The sequence below is a fragment of the Hetaerina americana genome, unplaced genomic scaffold, assembly GCF_022747635.1.
Source record: "Hetaerina americana unplaced genomic scaffold, ioHetAmer1.1.p SCAF_32, whole genome shotgun sequence".
Taxonomy (NCBI): domain Eukaryota; kingdom Metazoa; phylum Arthropoda; class Insecta; order Odonata; family Calopterygidae; genus Hetaerina; species Hetaerina americana.
In genome coordinates, this window is record NW_027286897.1 from 4,507,605 (window position 1) to 4,533,755 (window position 26,151).

At 44.2% G+C, this 26,151-nt stretch overlaps 1 protein-coding gene and 1 non-coding gene across 2 annotated transcripts in view; both read right to left on the minus strand.

Annotated features, from left to right (window-relative positions):
- The window catches only part of Meltrin (disintegrin and metalloproteinase domain-containing protein meltrin), a 502,101-nt gene that overhangs the window by 207,016 nt on the left and 268,934 nt on the right, over positions 1–26,151 (minus strand). The window lies entirely within an intron of this gene.
- Positions 25,742–25,815, minus strand: TRNAI-AAU (transfer RNA isoleucine (anticodon AAU)). Its single transcript has one exon. It is a non-coding gene; the product is annotated as a tRNA-Ile (tRNA).

Genomic DNA, 26,151 nt, shown 5'->3' on the forward strand with positions numbered 1-26,151 from the left:
AAAGGTAATTGTTAAAAAATCATTTAATTAGATAATCAGTTTTCAAGAAGGGGAAAGCATAAAAAAATAAATGCGAATCAGTCAAAATATACAGAATACTGAAAATAACATCTTCCAAAGCCGCAGCATGAGAGAAAGAAACGTACAAATATCATAACCCTACGCGTGGAATTGACGTCTTTAGTCTGAGTTCATCCGAAACCTACCACAAACGGAAGATTACTGCAGGTTCTTTTTTGATTAAGAAGCATTATTTTTAGAATTTTGGCAGGCCAGAAAGAAGTAAAATCAAAGATATTATAAGGCAAATAGAGACATAGATAGGACCTTATTTCATGGGTGTACGCTTCATTGGTAAAACTGCCAATGTAAAACATCGCAGAGTAGCACCCAAAGTAGTTTAAAATGAAGTTAAATAGGGGTCTTGAAAACTACCTTTTTGTCAGCCGTAATTAAAGGTATGTGAAAAGGAGAAGAGAGCAAACTGTTTAGGTCAAATACCTGGCTAAAGCATAACAGCACGAACTTGAGGTGCTTTGTGGAGGGCGCTTTGATCGAGTACGCCGTCCGTCGGATGGGACGTTGAGCTACGGGCCCCTTGGCACCTTTCGTAAAGAGTAGGCTAATGCCGATGCCGGGTTTCTCTCCACATCCTTCATCCTTTCTTGCCCATCCCTAATGGTGCAAATGACCTTAGCCGTCTGTCGCCTCCCCTAAATACTACTGCCATAGCTGTGTATTGCTTGGAGAAAACAGCCATTACGGTAAATTGCTGAAATGACGGCGTGAATGAACTGAAATGCTCATTTTCCAACCGTAAAACAATCCAGGAGTTTTCTAGGTCCAACAGTGACTTTTCTCAAAAACCTGAACAGAACTGCCAAAATAGTGGGGGAGTACTTACTTTTGCAGTAAAACTGATAATGAAATATGTTAACTATAGAATAAACTTAAAAATCATTCTCAACTATAATTAAATCACTACTAGGCACCTTTAGGGACGAGTAACGTAACTAGACATTTAAGCAAAAATATAAATAAATTAAACACCCAGTTAGCACAAGTAAATTGAAAATAAAGTTATTATAGAAATTCCAATAAACTGCAAGAGATGCCGCCACAGATATTTTTAACGGAGTCATCCGCTAAGTGTACATTACAATGCAACAATTTCGGAGTGTAAAAATAATTCACCTTATTTTTACACTTTGAAATCTTTGCACTATTATAGAACATCAAAATGGAAAAATAAGAGCAATTTCTCATACATGGTAAAATAAATTCAATCCATCAAAATTAAAAATGAACAAAACTATTGGAACAAATAATGCACATAAAGTATCACCTCCATCGTAAAGCTTCTTCGTCACTAGTGGACGGCATTGGCTCAAATAAAAGTATATTTATCCTATATTCCTAAATTGTGCCAAAAATTTATTTTCCCAGAATGCCCACCGAATTACCTGAGAAGATCGAAATATCCAAATTCATAAGGAATTTCCTGATTTGACTAGAAGGAACACGCTTCATCGTACAACATAGAAGGTGATGTGAGTAAGGCAGGTTGATTATCATAAATCAAAGATCGTGACGGTAGCCGTTTAAATGAAGAGCTATTAAATAACTCTTTAGGAGGCAATAAAAGACGTTGGCTGTAGAAGGGATATACATTACAAACACATACAAGCAAAGGCTAATACACAAGATGACAGTCTCAGACTCGATTTGAACTGTATTTGTGTAGTTAGGTTTTTTATTTCCTTACTTAAAACATGTATCGGCTCATTGGTATGCGAATAATTTCCCGAAACGGCACGTGTTTTATATTCATAGTCACTATCCTGAACAAACCCATATGGGTTTGCGCAGGATAGGGACTATATATTGCCCTCTGCCTGAATGTGTGTGCGTAGTCTACATCGCTTCAATACTTCCTACCTCTTCGAGTCCCATTCAGAGCATTAGGGCTTTTATATTTATAAAATGATTATTCAATATTTGGTTACGTTTTCGAGTAATTTGACTTCCTGCGCTTTATGTATTCTTGAGTTTTCCTTTGGGAACAGGAATTCTAGTACCGATTGGATCGATAGCCTATTTCCCTCAAAACCTCTCCTTGTAGTTTCGCCTGCCAAAAAGGGAGGCGGTGCAGAATTACACCCTCGTCGTCGATATTTAATTTTTTGCCAGATTTTTATTTTTCCAGTCGGTTCAGTCCTTCTTGTGATCACTCCAGCGTGACTTCCCCTACCCCGGAATGAGGTTAAAATCGAAACAACACCGTGCAATTCGCTAAATCAAAAATACCATACGCACGTAGTGTGAACACGAACAGCTTATTTGACGTTCATGCAACACCGCGACGGCACGCTCCTAGTCAGTCCCCCATCCCAAGAGACAACTGCTTCTCCTCCTCTGCCCTCTTCAACTTTCACGAGCCACGCAGCAGCCGGCAGCCCCACTCTCTTTCCTTCTTGAGTCATCCGCCCGCCTACGCAATCCCTCGCCTCATCCCCCCTCGCTCCCCGGCCGCTCGCTCCCGCCCACTACCCTGCCCCCACTTATTAAGAGCGAGAGAGAGAGAATACCCCTTTCGCCCTCCTCGGCTCTTTAGACACAACAAAAGAGAGGGGAAGGCCGTCTCCTTGTCCACCTCGGCCACCAATTACTGCGTGTTTACCGCGACAATTACCACGACCCCTGAATCCTTTCATATTTACGTTTTCCTTTATCGCTCATTTCCCTCATTCTCTCTGCCTGTCTTACTCTTTCAATCTTCCTCGATTGCTTTCCGAACTCTTGAAAATACGAGAGTAAAAACACTCGCCCCGGGGAAAAAATTACGTTTATTTATACTTTGCACTGAAGGTTGACAGTCACGCGGTTCAAGGCTCCGTACGAGTCGTGTAAAATAAATGACCCGAGTGTGAATGAATGAACGACTCTTCTGAGAATCTCGCGAGAAGGAGTTGCACGAGGAAGAGCTTTATGCACAGATTCTGCTTTATTTACCCACGAGTTGAAATTGCCAATCAGAAGAGAGGATAATGAAAAAGGCGAGATTATCATTAACACAAGAGCAGGCGCGGCGCGAACTGTACGGTGACAACGTTCGGTACAATATTACGCACATACCAAACGATGAAGAGCTAAGGGCGTAGCGGAATTTTTAATCCCCAAAGAGGCAGGATATCACCATCTTTGCAACAGAATAAGATACTATCAGCCATTTCAAGTCAACGTGTGGTATATTTTCTCCGAGTCGTGCCTTGCGAAAGAAGGGACGCCACAATATAAGCCGCATACGAATCGGTTCGGACGAAATACCGTCCGGAAACCTGGAGCGTTTGACATTCTCTTTATCTTTCATTACTGTTCAAGCACGACGAAAAAGCATCCGGCTGAGGAACACAGCAATCCATCTACATCGACGTGCATACGAAACAACTTCGCGGCCACGTATTGAGACTTGAACGTAATTCTCGAGATGCAAAAGTTGACGAAGTGTCGCATGTCTGACATCGGACAAACTCAACCCGAAGTCTGGTATGACGTGTGGGGAATATCACATATGCTACTCTGCAACGTGAAGTTAACGCATCCAGGGAGATTCAGGGTGGGGTAGGGGGCACGTTCTTTTCGTGTGTCGCCAGCAGTTTCTCATCAACTTCTGATAGGAGAGAAAATCACCGAACTTAGGTTCCGGTGAGAGTGCATGAAGGCATGACTCGGATTTTAACCCCGGCATATCCCGGTCATTGCCCGAACGATCCCCACACCGCCATACCAATATCGATCCTCAATATAAAAGGTTTCGAGATGATTAGGATAACGGCCAGTTATGCCGAGCAGAGTCCATATCATAAATATTCTAACAGATGCTTCCAGTTGATGCAGATGATGGTGTGCAAAACGTAAAACAGTCGTCGAATGACTCGTGCTAATGTATCTACATAGATTACGTCCTAACCAGCCGCCAAGGGAGCTTAAGGTCACCATTTACGAGTGGTATTCAAACTCAGGTGAATCCAATGTGTGCCATCGGATTACGATTAGTTTCTTCGATCATAGTTGTGATCTGTACTTGACTTTGCTGTGATCGCTGATTGTGTGAGGGAAGACTGTGTATCTAAATCCTTTGGCTGCAAATCGCTGTAAGGCGCGATGAGAAGACCACGTCCTAAGTAGTAATGAGGGGACCATGAACTATTAGTAGTAACCTGTCAGACAGCTCCTTAGATAAACAACGCAAATTACATACGTCCACAAGACGGCGACGTATCGAGAGTTCACACCGCGTGGCAATGCTCAACATCGAACGCAATAAAAAGGCTGTAATTAGTTAGGTAGAGACGAGGATGGGGGGAGGGTGAACGTCGGGGGAGATTATAATTTTCTAATCGGCAATAATTGTGATGGTAGTATAGGTAAGTTGTGGTGGAAAAAATATATTGATATATATTGATAACAATGTAGCTCATCTGGGACCTTAATGAGGCGTGTCCTTCGAGAGCACAAAAGCGATTATATTGATGCGACGACGTGAGAGGAGGAAGATGGGTCGGGAGGGGTGGATGGGAAGAGGATGAGAAAGATGGGAGAGGGGAGAGGGGTCGGGGGGGGGGGTGCTGTGGACGCTTCGCTGCGGGAGATGCACTCCCCGGGCTGACATGGGCTGGTAGGATGGGGGGTGGGTGGTGCCGGGGACCGGGAGAGAGATGGGGTGAGGTGAGGGGAATGCTGGGATTAAAAAACTTTCGGGCCGCAAAATCGGTGGATGGAACGAGGAGAGGGGGGAAGGCGGAACTTTTGCGGGGAAAACAAATAATTGCGAGAGCATTAGCAAGGGAAGTGAAGCAAACTGGAAACTCATAGTTTTAAAAAAATAATAATAACGCAACTAAATACGCTGTTGCCCTCAAATCAGGCCAATTCCTCGATTGTGAATGGAAAATTTTGCACTCATCTGATTGAAGCTTTCGTTCCGGCCAGAACAAATAACAACCGAGAGCTTTTGGGAATTATCCCAGTGGAAAAGAACGAAACATCCACCGCTTAAAGCCAATGAAGCAATTTTTTTATTACAGGATTACGCAAAAATATGATGGCGGAGAGCTCAAAGCAAGAGCAATGGAGAATTCCAGACTACATCGCTTAATAGAATTTTTACATGCACATGTGAGTATCAAGTCCCACTTCCTTTCCCTAATTAGCTTCTTTGTTTTGAATGTCATAACCAGGAACGTACACCCCACTGAAAAAAGGCAAAACTCTATTACAAACTACTGCCATACAGTACCATTTTTCTAAGGCACTAAGAATGCAGACTAATAATGTCTTTATTGTATCTTGCCGTTCAAAAGATACAACGAAATATGAGAATAAAAGAAACTGCTTTAAACGGGTAAAAATGAAACAAACAGGCCTCATCTAACGCACGTGATTGCAAATTTAAGAGGTCAAATTTGGAAAATTAAATTCTGAAATTAATTAATCAAGACTTTTAATAAAACGAAAACACGGAAAGGATTTGCGATTACAAAACTGAATAGGTAAACAGCAGCGTATATGGTTTTATTTCCATGAAGATTTCGTGCGTCGAATTTTGCATATGAATATTAAAATATGCAGAAATTTGACTACAATATGCTAATACAATTAATATATGTGGCAAACTAGACGTAGGAGAGATGGAATGGATGGAAAGGAGCACCATAACATCTAATGACCATAGCTCTCGCTGTAAAAGAGCGCCGTAAAAGAGTCATTCAGATTATAAATACAATTCCTTTATGAAATACAACATGCGCAGTGCTGACTGTATTATGACGCATCCTCTATGGGTATCTGTAATGGCAAGATTGAACACCAGAGACTCTTTTTGGATACTTTCAAGTGAAAATAAGGAGAATGCACATATTCATCTGTTAAATAAATAACGCTCATTTCATTGCAAAAATATCCGTCATTTTGTAGACTACATTCGCCCAATGAAAATCGACGAACAGGGAGAGGTTGGCAACATTTAGGTGCACTTACAAACTTGTCCAGTCGCATGTCCAATTCATTAATAACGGGCAGCACTAGTGAAAGGAATGACTCACCTGAAACAAAATAAAGAAACAACATTATAATACATCAATTATTACTTTTTCTTGCACTCTAAAAATGACAAAAAATATACCATGTACTCATTTATCAATAAATAAATAAACATTCTCCCTTAAAATAGAGTATAACTACACCGAAATCAAAATATGTTATGCAAAACACCACGGCATTCACACCACTGCCGCAATATCAAGGAAATGTTAGCGCTGAATAACCAAATCCATTTTATTTCCTTTTACCTGTCAATAATGTAACACATAAGGGAATGTGTACCTTGAATTCAGCACAACTCTCGCTAATTTCCCACTTATGATTTCAACTGCCATTCACAAAATAATAACAAGCAAAAACAAGAGCAATAATATAAGATTAAGGGGTTATTTCAAGGAGGTGATACCTAAACTAACATTAGTTTTTAAAAACTGATGAAAATTATGAAATAGGTAAAAAAATAATGTTTCGAATTGAATTATTGAACAATCAGCAATGCCGAGCACGAAGGACTTTGTTTATGGATATGCTTTTTTGAAAATCAAAATATAATATTTGACGGTAGTAGGATTCACCGAAGCATCGGAACTATTGATAACAACCAACCTACCATATGCCAACGCTATTGTCTTAAGCGTTTTGAGTTGTACGACAAGAAATCAGAGGATTTAACGACTTATACCAACCTTAATTGAGACTGGTAAAGACTGCAGACTCATAAATTCGACCCGAAAAAGATTTTCGGGGAAACTTAAAAGGATGATTTTTTCTACGAATTTCAATGATATTTAAAGCCAATGGATTGAAACGATGACGGTGCGTTCGATAGGAAGGGCACTTGACCTCTAACCGTAGTGCCCCGCTTACGCAACGTAATGCATTATCTCTGACACTACAGTAATGAGAATTGCATGCACTCAGTGGCACACGACCTTCATCTTCAGCAATTAAAACCAAGATTTCGGATTGAATACTTAGAGAGAAAACCACAGAAAAAGAGAGGAGAAATGAAAGACTTCATATAAACTAATATTTGATGAATTTATTCAAATATAATTACTTCCTTTTGCAAAAGTCCGCGGTCTTGTGAGCAAAGCAAGTGTCCAGCAACACAACAAAGTTTGGCAGCATCACTGTCTTAAGCAAGCATGATTATAATTCAAATCATCATAAATTAATAAATGTAAACTGTCATGTTTACTTAGAGCCCTTCCTCCGAAGAGGCGCTTCGTGGAGATCTTTTCCTCCGGCAGACGAGAACTTCCGTAAAGTAACCGCGGGCCCCTTCTCTCTCTCTCTCTTTCTCGCCCCTCCCATCCATCCACCCACCACCCCTCGACCCCGCTCGGGAGGGTGCTATTCAAATATTATTAAACGAGCGCCACGGCGAAAGGAGCTTAAAATATTTCAACCTCCCTTTCTCTTTCTCTTCCTCTCCTAACCCCCCTCTCTTCCCCCCCATATTTTTTCTTCAGACTCAAATCGCATTATCGAACTATTGTGGAATCCTCCTCCACCTCCTCCAGCCTCGAAGATGGCCTGCGCATGCGCGCTGGAGCGTGAAAATATGGCCGTATGTGCCTCCCACAAAGTTGGAGATCGCACGGAGGAAGGGGTGAAATAGAGGGAGGCGGATAAAAGAGGGAATCGATTGAAAATCGGGAATAATTTAAAACGGTATCGGCACCCGCGGAAATGGAAAGGCGTTCGCATACCGCGGAGGATGGGGCGTCGCGCGGATTTTCGGGATGAGGGTGGTCGTGTGGGAGGGGGGGTGGGGTTAAAGGGTGCGAGTAGTCCCAGAGAAGGGTAGAGAGGTGGGGGAAGGACCCTTGGGACGAGGCGGCAGACGGCCATTACCCTCCCCCCTATCTTTATGCCTTAATCTCTCATCTCGCACACACTCCTCCCCCGTCTCGCCCAAGCCGTGGGCAACGTCTTCCTCGACCCTCCGTCCACCCTCTCCCTCCCCCACCGCCTACCGCCACGCATCCCCTTCCTCCTCCCTCACATCACGGCCACCCACCTAAAATATTTTCACGGTCCCCTGCACCGCTTTTCGCCATTCGCATCAATATTCAGGGACGCGATCTCCTGACCGTAAGGGGGGGGGGGTCCCGATTTCGTAAATCGGGTGACGCCTCTATCGACGACGCCTGGGCTAAAGCAGCACCGAGTCGCTGGGCACCAGACTCATTTGGGAAATCGCGGGGGGTGCGTGGGGGGGAGAATAAGAAATTAACCCGATCCTTGATTTCACTTGTATTAGGAATCACGGCGATGCCATCTACGCCTCCATGATTTATCGCATATACGTTGAGCTCTTGTCGCGTGACCGCTTTTCTTTTGAGTGTCCCACACGTTTCGGTCGCAATCATAAAACTAATTCCACCATTAGTTTAACAACAGTATTTTATTTTCCGCAATAATTTTTTGTGTTCAACAATATGGCTGAAAGGGGTGGCGTAAACCAATAGGTAGAATGCTCGCCTACTGACCAGTGGGCCCGGATTCGATTCCAGGCCACAATTCTAAGTACTCTCAGCTTCACCGAAGCCGTGTCAATTTTCGGGTACTAGATCTGTCTGGGAAACCACAGGTGGGACATGGAAAGGAACTGGCTTTCTTTATTACCCTGTTGAAGGGCGAATTCCACGCACGCCGTGCAGGGCTTAGTACGAGATGAGCTCTATCCTCACCTATCAGACCAATCTTTTGGGTTGTTTAATGTGGGTGGTGGTATTATAGTTTATGATGCTGTATGACTGTCCATGATATATAAAAAGTGAAAATGCGTGCAGGTGCACTTTACCAGAAAATAGACCAGTGAATAATTATATATTCAATTTTTATTTATGATATGAATCCAAAAAGTATATCTATCACAATGGTTGGAATGAATTTTGAATATAGTTTCTAGCCCATACGCTCGTCGCAAAAAAATTTGATGACGTACTCTTACTAAGTATACAAACTGCTGAGTATGCAAACCTGTGTAATCTCCTTCAATCTTACTGAAATAATCTCATCATTTATTCACAATGATACTCATAATTTCTCATCTAATCATACTCTGTCAGCATATATTTGTGAAAAATGTCAGATGCACGAGAAAAAGATATTTTATCGGAGAATACGAATGTTTAAAGCGATGTTCAGCGTCACTCAAAAGACGTCATCCCTCCTTCCTCCCAGTTAAGGTATCATTAGTCTAGACTAACAAGCGTTTTGACCTCTGATATGTGATCCCTGCGAGAACTTTCAGCCAACCGGCGAAGGGGATTCATAGGATTATTCCGCACCGAGTGCCCGCGAGTTCCCTCCACTTATCGCGCTCCCGAGGATCAACCTGGATCAGCCAAGGGTTGACAAACTGGGGGCGAGGGAGGGCAAGGGGAGGGAAGGGATGAGCAGGATCACCCAGAAACCCCGGATGAGGGAAACACCAATGGAATCGCCAATGCTACGTGATGGGAAAACAGGCTTAGGCTCTCTCCATCGTACCCTTTCCACCCCAGGCCTATCTCTCTCTTACATTTGACGCGAATGGAAAAGGTTCTCGCCGTAGGATTCAAACAGCTGTCATTTTATTTCGTTCGGACGTATTTCTTTTGAAATAACAACATTTACGACCCACAAATTTATGGTGTGTCTAAGGCAGCAGCAAAAATGACACTATTAAACGCCTACCTGACTTATGGTATGTGGTGAAACATGTTTACCTCAGGATAAGCATAAATGTCAACCAAACACGGATATGGGGTGCATGAGGAGTTTTTTGTGGCAAAAACAAGAGACATGAGTTTGGGAATGAATGAGCTACTGAAAATTATAGGCATCATTATGAATTAATGGTGTTATGCCGGTTTAGTCATGTCAAACTGGATGACATTAGAATCACTGGACAAATAACATGAGAGAAGAATAAATATTTTGAGAGGAGGGGAAAGACCGAGAGAGCCAGGGAGAATATGATAGGAGAGACTTGAGGAATATTACGAGTTTCCGAAGGAGAAGAGCAAGCGTGAAAGGTGGTAGGGAAATAATGGCGCGAAGGTTAGGGGTGCTAATTTGAAAACCTTTAAGAAACGTGGAATATCACAAATCTAAGCTCATTTTACCTCGGTCTTTATTCATGCTCTTTTCACCTTAAACAAAAGGTACCCAACCGTGAATCACATGATAAGGAAGCAACGAATGTTGAGTACGGAGAAATGGGAGACAGCATGTTGCCATCACATTTCAAACACTGGATCTTTCGAACCGCGTTTGAAACCATCCATCCACTACCCGCGGGAAGATTGAATTCCTAATTCTAATATTTCACACATTAACATCTCTAATGTCATGTACGGCGCGGAAACGTGGTCATTGAAACAGGGGGATGGACGTAGATTTGAGGCTTTTGAAATGTGGGTGCGGAGAAGAATGGAGAAGGTGAAATGGACAGAGAAGAAAACAAATGAGGAAGTACTTGGAATGGTGGGCGAAGAGAGGCGTTTGTTGGGAGAAATCCTAAGGAGGCATGAAAAATCGATGAAGGGCGTACTGAACGGCAGTGGGATGTTGAAGACTGTAATAGAAAGGAGAATGTTAGGCAAACGAGGAAAGGGCAGGAGCAGGATATGAATGTTGGACGGGATGAAGGGAGTAAGGAAGTACTCAGAGATGAAGAGGGACCTGATGTAGACCAGGTTGCTGGATTGTGTTTTGTTAGGAGTAAAAAATATTTATTTGGTAGTTGTGTCCATCCAAAATCCTTCCTTAACCGGTAGATTACCTTCAATAAAAATAATTTACGTGATCCGATCGGACGAAGCGCCACGAAATAGCCATAGATGAGCTCACCCATTCAAACTTGTTCTGTCATTTATTTCAAAACTCAGGTCTGAAAGTATAATACACATACATGTTTATTGAATTTTCTTTTTACGGAATCTGATTTCCCCTGCGCAGAGTCACCTCCACGTACCTGATTGAAACTTTTCTCGGCCGGACCCTTTTTATTTGCTCATTGGATGAGCTATACACTCTACGGAAACTTAGCCAGCTAGCGATAGGTCTCTAACATTTTAATCATTATTATCAACACCATCTTCAATATATATTCAATTTTTATTAACCTGCATTGCAATTTCTCCTTACATAGAGATTCAATGATAGGCCAACGGCTTTATATACATTACTCCTATGCACAACCAAATCTAATTCATCCCACCTAGTTTACGGACAAAACGATTTTCTTCAAAGGATCCCCTAAACATTCATATCTTTACCTTTCATTGCCTATATCTTCGTTTAAAAAAATACCAAAGGACGTATACACTTCGTAACTAAGAAGCAACGTGGCGCCATCATGAGAATCGCTTGATATTTTTGACCTCAAATGAAGAGGCAAATGGAAATAGCACACGAATTTTGAGAACTACCATTTTTAGGAGAAGGAAAAAACCGCCTTATTAAAGAGTAAATTATACGGAAATTCCATTCTTTCCTCACGTAGATCGATGAAATAACCATCTCGAATCGTTGTCACATTTGCGTTCATAAACACGCTTCATTACAACAAAATAGACCGTTAAATAGAAAAAAAAACACCTACGGGGGGGGGGGGAATGTGACTTGGATGATTCCACCATTTGTCTTTTCCTCTCAAAATCTCCAGCGGTTAGCGACTGTGCCATGTGACTACTTAGTTAGCAATGGAGGCTATCTGGGAGGATCCCGAGTGCACACCCAGTTGGCTCGGCGCGAGCAAGAAAATTGAATAGGTGAATTTCACCGCATCCTCCCTCTGCCCATTTACCATGTCCCTACCCCACACACACACACACCACTTCCCTCTCTATGCTCTTTCCCACCAATCCTCGCCGTTCTATTTCCCATCAAGTCCTTCTCCTCCCCCTCGGCTACCCTCAACTCCATTCCCCCCAACCCCCACCTCGGGGGCGGGAACCGCCGTCTGGCACTTCGGGAACGAGGGCGGGGAAGGGAGTTACTTCGCTTTTTTGCGAGGAAGGAGCGGAGGTGCGGGGCGAGGGGAGGGGAGAGGGAGGATGGAAACGGGAGAGAGGAAGAGAAAGAGAGGATTAGGAAGGAGGAAGTTTGGGGATGGCAATAAAGGAGGATGAGGAGCGGCGGCCGCCTTCCGAGGGTGTCGGTCGAAGAAAAAGAAATAACGGAAGGAGATAGGTACATGTTCCTTCGGGCGAAATTGAGACCGACTCGCCACCACTTATCATTTAACCCATCTTCCTGAATCTTAAAATGAACATTATGTGAGGATAACGTAGCAGGCCGATTAATTCACAGCCCCGCATTTAAGGCACAAGGAGTGAAAGAGAGAGAGAGAGAGAGAATAAACATTCATGCATAAAACATTTATAAACATTAAAAATTATTTTAAATTGGTCTGGATAAAGAAATAATATCGCGAGAGAAAGTAGGATATCCAACAATAATGGACTCATTAAAATTCACGCGGGGGAGCACACCCAGAGACCTACGAAATTCCTCCCATTATTTACTCAAACTGTAGGCAGCAAACGCTTACAAGGAAATTATTAATTCATTTCCAGAGACATTAATGCATGCGTGTGAGGTGAGTGCGCTTGTGTACACAAACTGGTCGCATTTACTGAGCAAGAAATAAAATGAGCAATGAAGCCCACAGGGGAAGAAAAAACACAAGGAGTCTTGTAGCAGCGTAAATGAACGAAGAAGGAAGGAGAGAAGTGGACAGAAGATTAGAAAGGGAGAGAGAGAAATGGGACGCGTGTGGCCGGGTGGGTGGGCGTGGGGGAGCAGAGAGAGAGAAAGATGAAAGGAGGAAGAAGTAGTAGAAGCGGGAGAAGGGCAGGGAGTGGGAAGGGAAGAAGAAAACGAGGACCGTTTCGTCCCGAGGAGAGCAGTTTTTAGGGGGTTGGCGGGGATGTGTCGGGGGGTGGGCGGGGGGTAGTGTGAGGTGGGAGAAGACTTTGCTAGTGCGGGAGGGAGGTTTGTAGGATGGGGAGAGACGCTCTCCGGGTATTGGATGCTGCAAATAACGGGAGAAGGATGAAGCGAGCGGGGAGAGAGAGGATTGGGGAAAGAGAGAGAGGGAAGGAGGGAGAGAGAGAGAGAGAGTTAGCGAAGGGGAGTAGAGTGTGTGAGCTGTGATGTGGGAGAGTTCCACAGTGGAATGGAGGGAGGAGAGAAGGCGAGCGGAGGTTTTGTGGGGGGGGGGGCTGGGGCGCGCGTCGAAGGGCAACTGAGAGCAGCGGGGGCGAGGGGTTAAAGAGGGTGGGCGGGAGGTCGAGGGAGAGGGCAAAATGGGGGATGTGGAGATGGGGACGGGAAGAGTACGAGATGGGGAGCAAAGAGGGAAGTGATGTAAGGTTTTGCCGAGAGACGGAGAGAGAGAGAGTGGGGAGTGGGGGGTTGGGGGGGGGCTGCAGGGCGCAAGTAAGCGGGACGACACACCGGGGGGAGGATGGGGTGTGCGGTGAGGGAGTAGTGGGACGAGGAGCGGGAAGTGAGAGAGGGGTGCGGGTAACGAGGCTTCGGGCGGTGTGGAGGAGGAGAGGGGAGAATGGAGAGGGGGGGAAAGGAAGAGGGATGCTGCACACACACGCCTTGCTACGAGCGTTAGCGTCGACTTAACGATACGTCGATTTCGTTGAGACGCGAAGGAACCGGTCATCAGGTCCCCAAATCTCGTCTTCGGAATCGAGACAAATGTTCCCCCAATCTCTCTCTCCTCCCTTGAACCCATCACAATGACGAATAAATGACAACTTTCCGGCGAAAAATTTCGATTCACGACTGATTTCGGTGAATCTGCGGACACATTGGGGGAATTCTACGCCACAATTGCCGCACCAATAAATACATTCGAGTCAGAAAGATGAAAAGCGTTCTCGAGGATGTGACTACCGTGAGAATTGTGGCGAATAAAATATTTTGGTGGAAAACCATCGCATTTCCTAAAATGATTGGATTCTACCCCGCCTCAACTACGACGTTTCTGTGGCTTCTTCAACTACACCGTATACTTTTCTTTTTTCGTTCTCTGAAAAAGTTCTCCACCAGCTATAGACACCCTGTACGTCCACATGGTCCAAAAGAAAAATCACCCTCAGACAAAACAACTCATAATGTTTTTCTATAGCCTGCTTCCTGCGTAAACCATACCACCATATGCCGGTAGAGTGCTTAACTTGTGAAAGGTTTTATGAGCGTTCAGCGAACGTGACCAATAGGTTTTGTTCTCTTCGGAGGCAATATGCGCCATCGCATAGATTTACTCTTCACGGACCGACAGTCAAAATTACTTCTGATATCATCGCATCCGTGAATTACTATCGATCACAATTCCTAGCCGGCCGCTAACTTTGACTGAAAGGAGTACACGCTTATTGAGAGCCAACAACGAGAGATTCAACTGGCCAGACCCACCGTCGAGCGTATTCGGCATTAACTGCTACCACTTCCTTCTTTGCGGGAATGATACAATCATGCGCCAAATATTGGCGTAGCGTACTCTTCTCCCCTCAAGGAGGCAATTACGTACTGCGACGCCATTTTTCGCAGCTCCTCGACTAAACGAGGGACAATGAACGCACGCTCTGCTGCGCCTAAAATTTAATTCGAACGCTCTGAAACTAACTGGTTGCGAAATGGATTTGCAAATTAAATTTGTACAAGAGACAGAATAGAATCATCAACAGAAACTCATGGCATTTAAGTTTCACCAATAATTAGAAGTTACACGTTACGATGGGACAGGATGCAAATGACCTCAGTGTTCGAGGAATCTGAAATTTAAGTTACATAACGGGACGGGAATATAAACAAAAATGCAATAAGCCGCGTACAACAGAGAACTTCTTAACGCGAAAAAATCCTCAGTGAAGATCATTTTTGTTCGTGTCAGGATCTTTTAACGAATAAAGAATAACTTTGAGAAAAGCTGACATCATCAACCGCCACACTTGTTCCTCAAAACCAACTGATGGAATACTAAAAACTTAATGTTTAAATCTAAGGGTTTAGTACCAAATTAGAACGGAGTCATACGGGTTCGCCATTGACTAGATTCACCCTTCCAAAGAAAAGGCTTTAGCTGGTTTCTGCTACGCAGGGGCGACGCCTGACGCTCATTCAGACAAATAAAATGTTTTTGCGCGAAGAGAAAACAGATGCTTTCAACTCCGAACCGCCATTTGTTACCGCGCAGTTGGAAACGGAGAGCTCCCGTCATCGAGGGATTATGTATGCCTCTCGTCATTATAAAAACAGGGAAAAGTCAATGTCGTCGACGGCTTCATCATGAGCCAGAACCAAACAAGAGCGGGAGGATTGAGATCACACCGTCAAGAGAATATCAGCGGGAGACGCGAATGACCCAAAGGATTGATCGAAAATCAGATTAGAAACCATGGCGGTAAAAACTGCGAACGCAACGAATACGAATCGCAATGTATGTTGACACATAAGGTGTTATAATCTCATACAATAGGAATAGTACATACGTTCATTAAGTATTGACCTTGAACTTTTTTAACTCGTCAGTTCATACAATATATTCAACTCTACTCCATTGAAACTATATTGTCTATGATTAGACATGCTTAGAAAATCAATCGAAAGAAATGGGGATGATAAGCCTTTTTAAACTTCAGACCTAAGTATTATAATGCCTGAAATCACTTGTTACTATCTTCACCTTCACTTCACTGTCATAGAAAATGAAGCACATATTTCGTGATTTGTGATGCGATTCAGATACCAGAAGATACAAGTATTTTTATCGCATACGTATTCCACTGCAACCATTGAAATTATAGCTTTATGTACCATATCACTAATTATATTTGTTTGGCCCTATAAGAGAACTTTTATACTTGACATTCATGACTTTATTTTACCTTTCCAACCATGGAGATTCAATACCTATGATCAACGATGCAAGCAAAATAAGTTAAGTGCAATATACTACTTTTTATACGATTAGCAAGCATATTTACTTCATGTACTCTCAGCATATCACTGACGTTAGTCAGAGGAGTAATGAACTCGTTAATGGACTTTTAACCTAACATGCAAATTACTTCTGTGAGGTAACTTTAGTTTCTTGCGGCTTTATCCGGAAAATTAATTGGGGTGAAAATAATTTACAGAGTTCGGTTTTTGGATTAACTCCGCCAAATCTGTTTGTATTTCAGAATGTTCATGTGGCTTAATTTAGTGCTCTCGGGATCATTTTGAGCCAAAAAGATTAGGAAAACACGGGCCTAGTTAACAACGATTTCCCAAGAAAATTGCTCCGCAATCACTAGGCATTAACCAATACATTAAATGAGATGGAAAGATAATGTGAATGCTTTGAGCACAGCAGAAGCCGAAAATTTAGGTCAAAATCTCTAAGGTTATACTATTTTCACATCACTAAAAATGCAACATATGCCAATGAGGAATGCAAATAGCACATATCACTATAAGAAGTTGTGATATGTTCCTCTCTATTACGCACCCGATAATTGCGGCAATATTATGAGTGTATTTCCACCCCTACCGTTGGAATTAGTAACATAATATACGGCGGAAAACATTTTTGCCAGTTAAAAAGTATGCATCAGACGTAAGGAATAAAATTTACAGAAAAGAATGATTATACTGCAAAGAAAAAATACAAGGTTGAGTTTGGTCAACAGTAGCCAACCCAAAGATATATAAATGCAATATCCAGCCTCGTCATTATTCTATTGCTAACTGCTGCCGTCAGCCACATCAACCACGACACTGACTTCCAGATTCAATGAGTTCCATGACGATTCCGCGAAGAGGGAAGCACCCTGATGACGGTGAAAACTCCACCTAGGAAGGAACCGAACCCGTGAGAGCGGAATTTTCCGGAGTCAGCTTCTCAGGCATTGGTGGGGGAGCACGGCCCCTTTGCCTTGCTGGTCCGGGATGGGACGAAACCAGGTCGTAAACGCACGTCGAAACGTTGCCTCTTCGACCGAGCACGCCGGACTCCAAATCCCTTCTAGGCACGGGCGACCGAAGACATGGGCGGAGGGAGACGACGTTTGGAGGGGAGCTTAGAAATAGGAGGGTGGATCGCGATGAATTCCGAGTGTAAAGAGGGTTGTAAGGGAGAGGAGCAGGGCGAGGAGAGATTGGGTGGAAACTGAAAATGGAAAAGGGACGGAAGGACGGAAACGAGGAAAAGAAGAGAGGGTTTGCGACCTCTTGTATTCTATTATATATGTGTGTGTGTGTGTATATATATATATATATATATATACACACATATATATACATATGTTTATATAAAATAGTCTTGTATACATCTATCTATTCTATCTTCTGTACTAACCACCAGGTACTAAATCCTATTGCAGATACGGTAGTGATAAAAAAAATTAAGACACTAAAGGACCAAAAAGCTTGTCTTGCAGCATTAAATATTTATTTTCGAAATTGAATGGAGCAACTATTTGCATTCATATATCAATACCGAGTTCTTACGTAGGCATGAAGATAATTAAAATTAAAATAATGCAACGAGCATAAAATCAACATTTTTAATAATAAGATATACTATCACCTTCACGAGCAGGATAATCATGTGGCAAGGTTATTTCGCCATCAACAGACAATTACTTGTAGTAGTCAAAGAAACGCAGGCCACAAATTACAATACTTTTCACTGTGGATCTGAAGAGCCGTCTAATTTCATTAACAAAGAAGAGGTTAAAATTTTAAAGCTTCGCCCGACGCAATTACCTGTAATTATATACAGTTGGTCGGCTAATTCCTTGGCTACAAATTCTACTCATAAAAAGATATATGCTTTTTCGCAACAGACAAAAAGCTTGCTTTGAGAGAACATAAGATGATGGGAATTTCGCGATGGGATCTGCCATATGGTGCGGTGCGAGCGAGAAGACGTACGTAGATGGAAAGAGAGGAGGCCACAGCTTCCGACCCCGCACCGCTCGGGAGTCGCCTGGAAATTATTTTACGGGTTGAGCACTGGGGTGGTTTGCGTGCGGCGACGACGGAAGGAGAATTCCGGCGAAATTTCGGGACGGGAGACGCGCCGTAATGGTGCGCGAGAGGAGGGGGCCGAGCTAGACGGTTTCGGCGGCCGTAGTAGCCCCGCCCGCGCCCGTCCTGCGAAGGGGAGAAAAACCGACGGGATGACGATGAAAAAAAATGCACACACACACGAACTAATAAAATAAATTTAAAAGCGACGGAAATCCGCAGGAATAATCCCTATCGCGCTATCGGGGAAATGTGTTCCACCTCCCCGCTATCCTCCCCCTGAAATCTCTCGACATCCCACGGGACGGGCGCGCGACTTCAATTATTAAGCGCGCCGCTAGACGCATTATAAATATTCAAGAACGTAACACTGTAGTTTATTCAGAAATTAACCTCGTTTCAACGCCCTCATTTTTAATTCCTGACAAAAAAATTATTTTTTCCAACCCGCAAGCCTGTTATTCATACCTTTCGTAATGCCTGCGCGGATAAATAATTTTCTCGACGGCAAAAAGAGAGAGAGAGAGACCGCTCATTCATATGCCCGCGCGCGGCACTAGAAACGAGCGAAATAAAATTAAATAAACAAAGAAGATGGCGGCGTTTTCACGCAAGTCCACGTAAGTTAATCAAAGGAGATTAGGCAATTAAAAAGGGAAATTACGTTGGGACGTAATATTCCAGCATGGACGCACTTAATCTCCCTAGTTTTGGACGGACGAGGGTTGAAAGGAGGGTAGGGGCAGGCGGGGTGGGAGAAGTGTGGGGGGAGGAGAGAGAGAGAGAGAGAAGGGTTGAGGGAGGGGTAATCACGAAGGGTTTTCTGCTAACCGTGAAAACGTGGGCGAGGGAAGAGAGGGTGGGCGGATGGGGGTGCGCTCGAAGGCGACAAGGGAGGAGAGAAATAAGGGAAAGTGAAGGGCGAGTGACGCTTCCGCCCCTCTCGCTCATGACGGAGGAAGAATGAATGGGGCGGAGGGCGTGTGGTTGCGGCGGGGATAGAGAGCGAGAGAGGAGAGGCGGAATGAGAAACGGCAGAGATCGCGCACATTACGACGAAGGAGGTCCATCGCACGGGGGGACGTGGCGGTGGAGTAGGAGGGAATAAGAGCGGGGGATGTTGGCTCTCGGGGTGAGGAGCGCGCAAGAGGGTTCGGGGGATGAGGAGGGGAGTGAAGAGGAGGGATAAATAAGTCGTGGGGCGGGAAGGAAGGGAAGGCCCGGAGAGGGTGCTTCAGACTGAGGGCTAGAGGGGGCGGGAGGGGATGGAGTGGGTTTTGCTGAAGTGCAGGGTATATGGAGACTGAAGAGGAGGGAGGAGGAGTGGGGGCAAGGATAACTCACAGAAGGGGATCTCCTTCGCACAGTGCTCTCCGAACTGTAACAAATAGCCCTCAGCCATTTCTGACCGCACTAACGAGGATAAATATGTCAAGGGAAAAATCATTTTATCCACCTCGAGTGTTTTTATCGACCGCGGCCCGCCATAAAAAATGGAGGAAGAAAATTTTCTTCCGCGGAGCCAAGGCGTGCTGGCGGCAGGTCAATTTAGTGTTATCTTGAGCGAGAAAATATTTTGGGAAAATGTTAAGGAGTCAGTTTCGGACATAAACTCCCAAGGACTATTCCTGTTACACGGTCTCGTTTAACCCCACGCATGATCCTTGGAATGACTATTCCCAAGGGGAAGCATACGACCGATTTTTCATACAACTACTATGAAACCATCAACGTTGACAACTTACCTAAGAAAGATTGGTGTTTTTAGAGGGGCCCTAACCCGAAAGGTGGATCCAAAACGGTTGCCACCCACGCACTTTCGGAATATTTATACCTTTACCACAAAATTAAAAATTAGCATTACTTATATGACCCAACACTACTTAGGAACAAATTTTGTCTCACGGAAAATGATAATTATCCCTCAGGATGCGTTGCGGTCCCTATATCAACGCAATTAGTTTCAGACGTTGCATAATTTTCAGCTTCCTTTGGTAGAAAATAATTGGTAGTAAATTTATTTTTTTAACGTAAACATGCCTCCATCCCCTTAAAAGGTTTTCTAAATCCGCTAATACCCGAAACAGTACTACGCATCACGTTTCTCACGAAATTCCGCTTGTTTTCTGTACATTTTTTCCTTCTCAGTTATTCGTAATTCCTACTTGCCAATTTATGACGAAATCGGATAAAAAATACGAAACTAGGCATCTTCCACGGCATCATGTTAGCGGCAACAACCCCAAATTCGCGGGCAGCTGGTACATTCACCGCCGATATTAAAAGATCGGTGATCCGGGAGACCCGCCGTAAGTCTCTAGGCCAGCTATCAGTCCGCGACCTGGGAATCTATCGCGGATTAATGCGGCCGCGGCTCACGACTCACCGCGTAGCAAGGTCACAAGTTCAACTGCTAAAGGCTTCATCTAGAAATGTTGGGACGTTTGCCGAAATTAGACAACATTTCACGCTCCCCAAAATTAATTCATGACGGCGTTGCCGAAGCATAGAGCTCTCCTCTCTGTGCACGAAACGCGCGGCAACCGGGACCCAACCACCGAATCCGGTGAACATTTCGCCCGAGTTAAGGCATCGAGTCACAGTTCATACATGAGTAATTGAAGTTGATGGTTTTGCATCAAAGGGATGAAGCCCGGAGCTCTAAACATTTTTCGTTAGGAGATCCATCCTCGTAGAGCGTTTGCCAAATTCAAGGATCGGGCTCTAATTTCCGGTCCGTTTCGATTAGGAGCATTTGGCTGTCACCACAGTGGACCGATGGAGAAACGGTCGCCCGTCCGCGCCTTTTCGCGGTTTACTCTTTGCATATGGCGAAATTCGGATTTTCGTCCGCTTTATTTTTTTGGCCGAGTTTCAGTTGATTGAGGGCACACTTTAGGAGAAATTTTAATGCAATTTCTGCGGTGGCCTTCCCTCAGTCGCAAGTCGACGATAATTCTTTCGTGGGTCGAACTTTTTTTTAGTTCGTTGAAGTCAATCGTTGATCGTGAAGCTTTAAGCCACTACGGTCACAATCTGGACGACAAGTCTTCGCGCCTCGATGTCGGATGGGATATCGAATCTGACAACCATCGTCGACCCATTCTCGAAAATTAAATTTGAATTTTATTTTAGAAAATTTTATCTGAACATGCTAAATTCTTCCATTCCATTATCTTCTCTCGTCTGTGATGGTGAGCCCACCACATGTTACGCTTTTCCTTGCACTGCAAATCATACACTCCGCTGTCTTGTCTCTCGCAGAGGAAGCAACGACGTGTTAAATACGGGCCTCATTACGGGTACTTCCCTTTGCCATCTCCTCCAACTCGAGCGGAACCGACGTCAACATTCTACTGGCGATTTTTTGGACGCGGATGAAGGCGCAAATCACACGCACGTCGAATGAAATGACGCCGTGGCAAAAGACAGGGAGAGCGAGAGAGAAATATGCCCAAACAGAAAACGTAACGCGTGAACGCGCGAGCAAGTAACTCAACATACAACTGCATCGATTAATAAACGCGTAGCTTGAACACACGCGAAAAACTTCAAACAATTTCACAACACGAGAGGAAAAAGACATCGCGAAAATATAACGAAACTCATGGGAAACTTACGACACGCTCAAAATGAGTTTGCATATGGACTCGAATGTCGAGTCTTTGGAACTGATAAGGAACTTTTTACGGTGCAAGGAAGAGCTTGCAATGCTTTTATTTCTTTTCTCTTCCATAAGGATTTCAAGTTTGCAATTCACAAGTTACAACTCGATATCCCGCAGGTGTAACTTGGAAGAGTGCTTCATAAATGAGTGGTAAGTTACCAACTTCACGAGTCGACTCATACAAATTTCTTACGAGCCTTCTTTGCGGAATCCTTTGCAAGTTAAACTTGGAAAATAACGATTCGAAACTTGTTAATTGTAAACTTCTACGGAACATGCCTCGGAAAAAGTTTTTATCTCACGGTGGAGAGCAAGTGCACTGAGAGGAAGCTTTCTCTGTCGTGATTGGCTGGAGCCACCGCTGACTCTTCCTCCTCGCAACTAATTTACTCAACCAGCGACCGCCTTACCCCGAGCTCCTTTTCAAATACGACAAAAAAAACACTTTAAGACTCGGTTCATTCGAAAACACTCAGCATATACCTTTAGTTGCAATGAGAACGGTAATTCCAAGGAGGTTCCGGATTTACAAGGAAGGTATATCCCCATTAACAAATTCGATTGCCTCGCAAAAAAATCTTTCCTTAAAAAAGAAACCAGGGTTCTTCACGGAAATTCATGCCGAGTTCTTAATTTAATCGACGATATTTGCGAACGAAAACCTCAGGGATCCTTCCCGACACGAGAGACAGTATCAAAATATTCACGAATTTCACAATTTCCTTATTTTTAGCGCCTTCACCTATAAAAACAAGACCCATTTGGTCCGTTATTTACTTAAAAATATAACTATTAAACGTGAAGCTACGCCAGTATACGATTGGAGGCTGAAACGTGTTACCCGGCTGTATATCGATGAAACAAATCGACTTTGGAAGTGAAAAAGACGAAGCAAAATTCGTACTAAGGGAAAAAAACGCTGACCAACCATATTATACTACTCCATAAGGCGAATAGGTAGAGATAGGATTACTGAACATTCTCCTATTCGGGAAAGTGCTGCAACCTCAACTTGAATACGTGACTGGGGAGCTAGTTAAGACAAGTACACAGGTCTTAAGTTGGAACATCAAAGTTCATGACTCTGTGGGAGCCTTTCAATGAGAGCAGACTCACAACCGAGGACGTCGAGCTTCGCTTGATCCTTCTTCATTTTACTTGCATTTGTCTTCCCTCCCTTGCCCTGAATTTACACCCCCTCCCGCCACAACAATGGTTGCAGACAGACTATATTTGTCGAGAGTCGACACACGAATACCAATTCGGACAAGGGCCGGGGACGAATGAAAAGGGTTATCGCCAGTTGCAAGGAATGGGAGTGACGGGTGCGGCACGGAGGCCATTGTGGGCGTTGCCGACATTTTAGCACTTCTTGGGCATTCCTTGGAGTTTTAACGTTTTGCACAACGCTGTTTCGCGGATATTACGTAGCCACTTGCAGCGGAGTTACATCTCCCTGGAAAAGCATTCATCTACATCTACATAATACCCCGCAAGCCGCCGCAAGGGCGTGTGGCGGGGGGTGTTAGGTCACCAACCGTAAAAAAGAAAAATACCACATGCAAAAAAAACAACACGGAAAATTACACCCACAGCAGCGCACACACTCATGCAAAAATCCCTTCATCCAATACTCATGCAAACACATATACCGCAAAACAACTAAAAAACTGCACCCCATGATGCAGCACGAAAGACATTCTACAACACGGAAGCCAGGACACAACAAGCAAGAAATTGAAACATCACTACCACATGAAAATGCACCACGAAACACTCTACCCCCAAAGAGTCTCTAATTGGCAGGGAATGCGACCCAACGTTGCAGGTAGCAGGAATTTGCCCCCGCGGAGAGGGACGAGGGATTGAAAGGGAAACTTAAAAACAGATGAACAGAACATGAATGAGGTCATTCGGAAAGAATGGGTTATTATAGCAAAACACATAAGGTTAGTGGAAGAGCATGCATTTAAATACAACTAATTATTTTTTAGACGCTGAGGGTGGCAAGTGGAATTTTTGCTATCTATAACCCTGCAGTTGCTATCCCGTATTGTCCGTGGGAAGAAGGAGTCCTTGAGTCGGCTAGTTCTGGCATCTATTTCCCGAATTTTATATGCATGATCCAAGCGACTAATGTATGTAGGAGTACGAATAATTTGCGAGACCTCGGTGCTGAAACATGCGGATCTAAATTTATTTAATAATTTCAATCTTGCATTGAATCGTCTCTCAGCCAATGATTCCCACCCCAAATCCATGAGCATTTCGGTGACGCTTTGCGTTTTATCGTAGGAATTTTTTACAAAACGGGCTGCCCGGCGTTGAACCTTCTCAATTTCCCGAATGAGACCTTTTTCACTCGGATCCCACACGCTGCATGCGTATTCTAAATGAGGCCTTGCAAGAGCGTGGTAACACAACGCATTCGTTTGAGAGGCGAAAATTGTAACGCTTTGAATAGGTTAAAAATTTTTTTTATTATCTTCCTCCACTATATTCGATTTGGACGATCCACTACGCAATTCCAAACTGCAACTGTGAAAATAATTGCAGAGAACGCTTTTGAATTGCATAACCGGAGCTTGCAACATATGCACGGGGACAGAACGAGTAATTTGTGACAAGGCACCAAAGTGATCACCTCTGCTCGACAGCCTGGGCATACTGCGGCGAGAGAGAGGTACCATGGGGAAGAAAGCGAGTCATTCTGGCACAAAATTTAGCACCGCGTATTGGCACTCAACAGCTCCTTTCCAAAGATGTGTGGGGGGTAGGGGCGTTTGTCGTGCCAATTCCTATCCGCCGTTGGCAACACTGGCAGCGAATTTATGGACTCGTACATGCCCGCGACAGCACAGGAAGAGGGCATTCTGCACGCCCACCGTTATCGTTGGCGACCGAAGGACTGCAGCAGTGGAGGGAAAGAGAGCGTTCGCTCCCGGAGGAGCGATGGCCGGCTGGCGGCGTCAACGCGTGCGGAATCGTCGCAGACGCTGCTCTGCCCTCTCTCTCTCTCAGCCCACTCTCGGAAGCCCGCGGGGGTTGGCGGGGGGAACCATCACTGCGATGGGGGGTGCGAAGGAAGAAGAGAGGAAAACCGGGCGGGCGGATGACTCACCAACGGCCGGCCGTTTCAGACGCTTCTTGTTTTCCGGTAAACTCGTTTGAGGGCAGGAGACGACCTTAACGGTCCTCGTGCGATAAACGCAACACCTAATTGTGACGCCGAAATGAAATCGCCAATTTTCGAGCATGGTACATAAAATAATTGAGTGCCGTATTTTCTTCTAGCTCAGGAGGATGAGATAAGCTTTCTGTCCAACATGAAAACTATGCCGTCCCACTATAGATATCGTTCGACTGATGCATTCCGGTATTATTAGTCGATCTACCTTTGATATCATTACAAAAATGGGGTGAGCAAGGTGAGGCAACGGTCGAAATTCGCTCCTCTTAGAATCATTTATTTAGATTAATGGGCTAATGCTCAATGTGGGCAGTAGCCCATTTGGAAAGCATTGATGGAACTTTACATTGCATTGATCATGTTGCTAAAATCGTGGAAAGCGCTCGGGGATATTGTGATCAAATAGAGAGAATGGCGAAACGAGTAAAAAACAAATAATGCAGCACCAAGATTAATTGCTTAATCACTAGCTATGATTAATTAATGGCTTGACAGCGTCAAATAATCGCGAGAGGTTTTGAACGTATACATAAAATCATCACAGTAATCAGCTCAAGTTTTGAATTCGATTGAGCAATGTACAGCTAAACTAAACCTTACGGCGCGAATGAAATTCTCACATTCCGGGTAGAAGGCAAACTTCCTTTCTCTGTGACACAATTCGTTTTCTCAGGGAGCCCTATAAGAAAACCACCCCTCTTAGAATTTTTAGGCACTTACAGCTGTCGTCAGGTGTGTGATTTAAACGGCTTCGCCTGGGATTTGAGCCCGGGGCCTTTAGGTTATTAACCTAACACTCTACCAACTGAGCTACCACGCCATCCGGAATAATTTGGGATGAAATTAATGGCCATTTTGAGCGGTGACCAATACCCAAGTAATCCGTGCCGTGGCTGGAGCAAGTGAACTACTTTTCAACTGGCGAACTTTCCGTGGGATGTCAATGAAAAAAAAAACAGTTAAGCAATCACTCGTGGGTAACCTTATTGGCTGCCTTTCCAGGGAATACTCATTGTTGGAGAGAACGACGATATTGACGGAGGATGGCGATCACATCAATTTAGCCCGGGAGTTACGGAAATCAAGCTCATACGTGCAATGCGGCCGAAGCATTAATTGGAGGAATGCTCCCTTCCAAGCTCGGCCGAAGACGTCC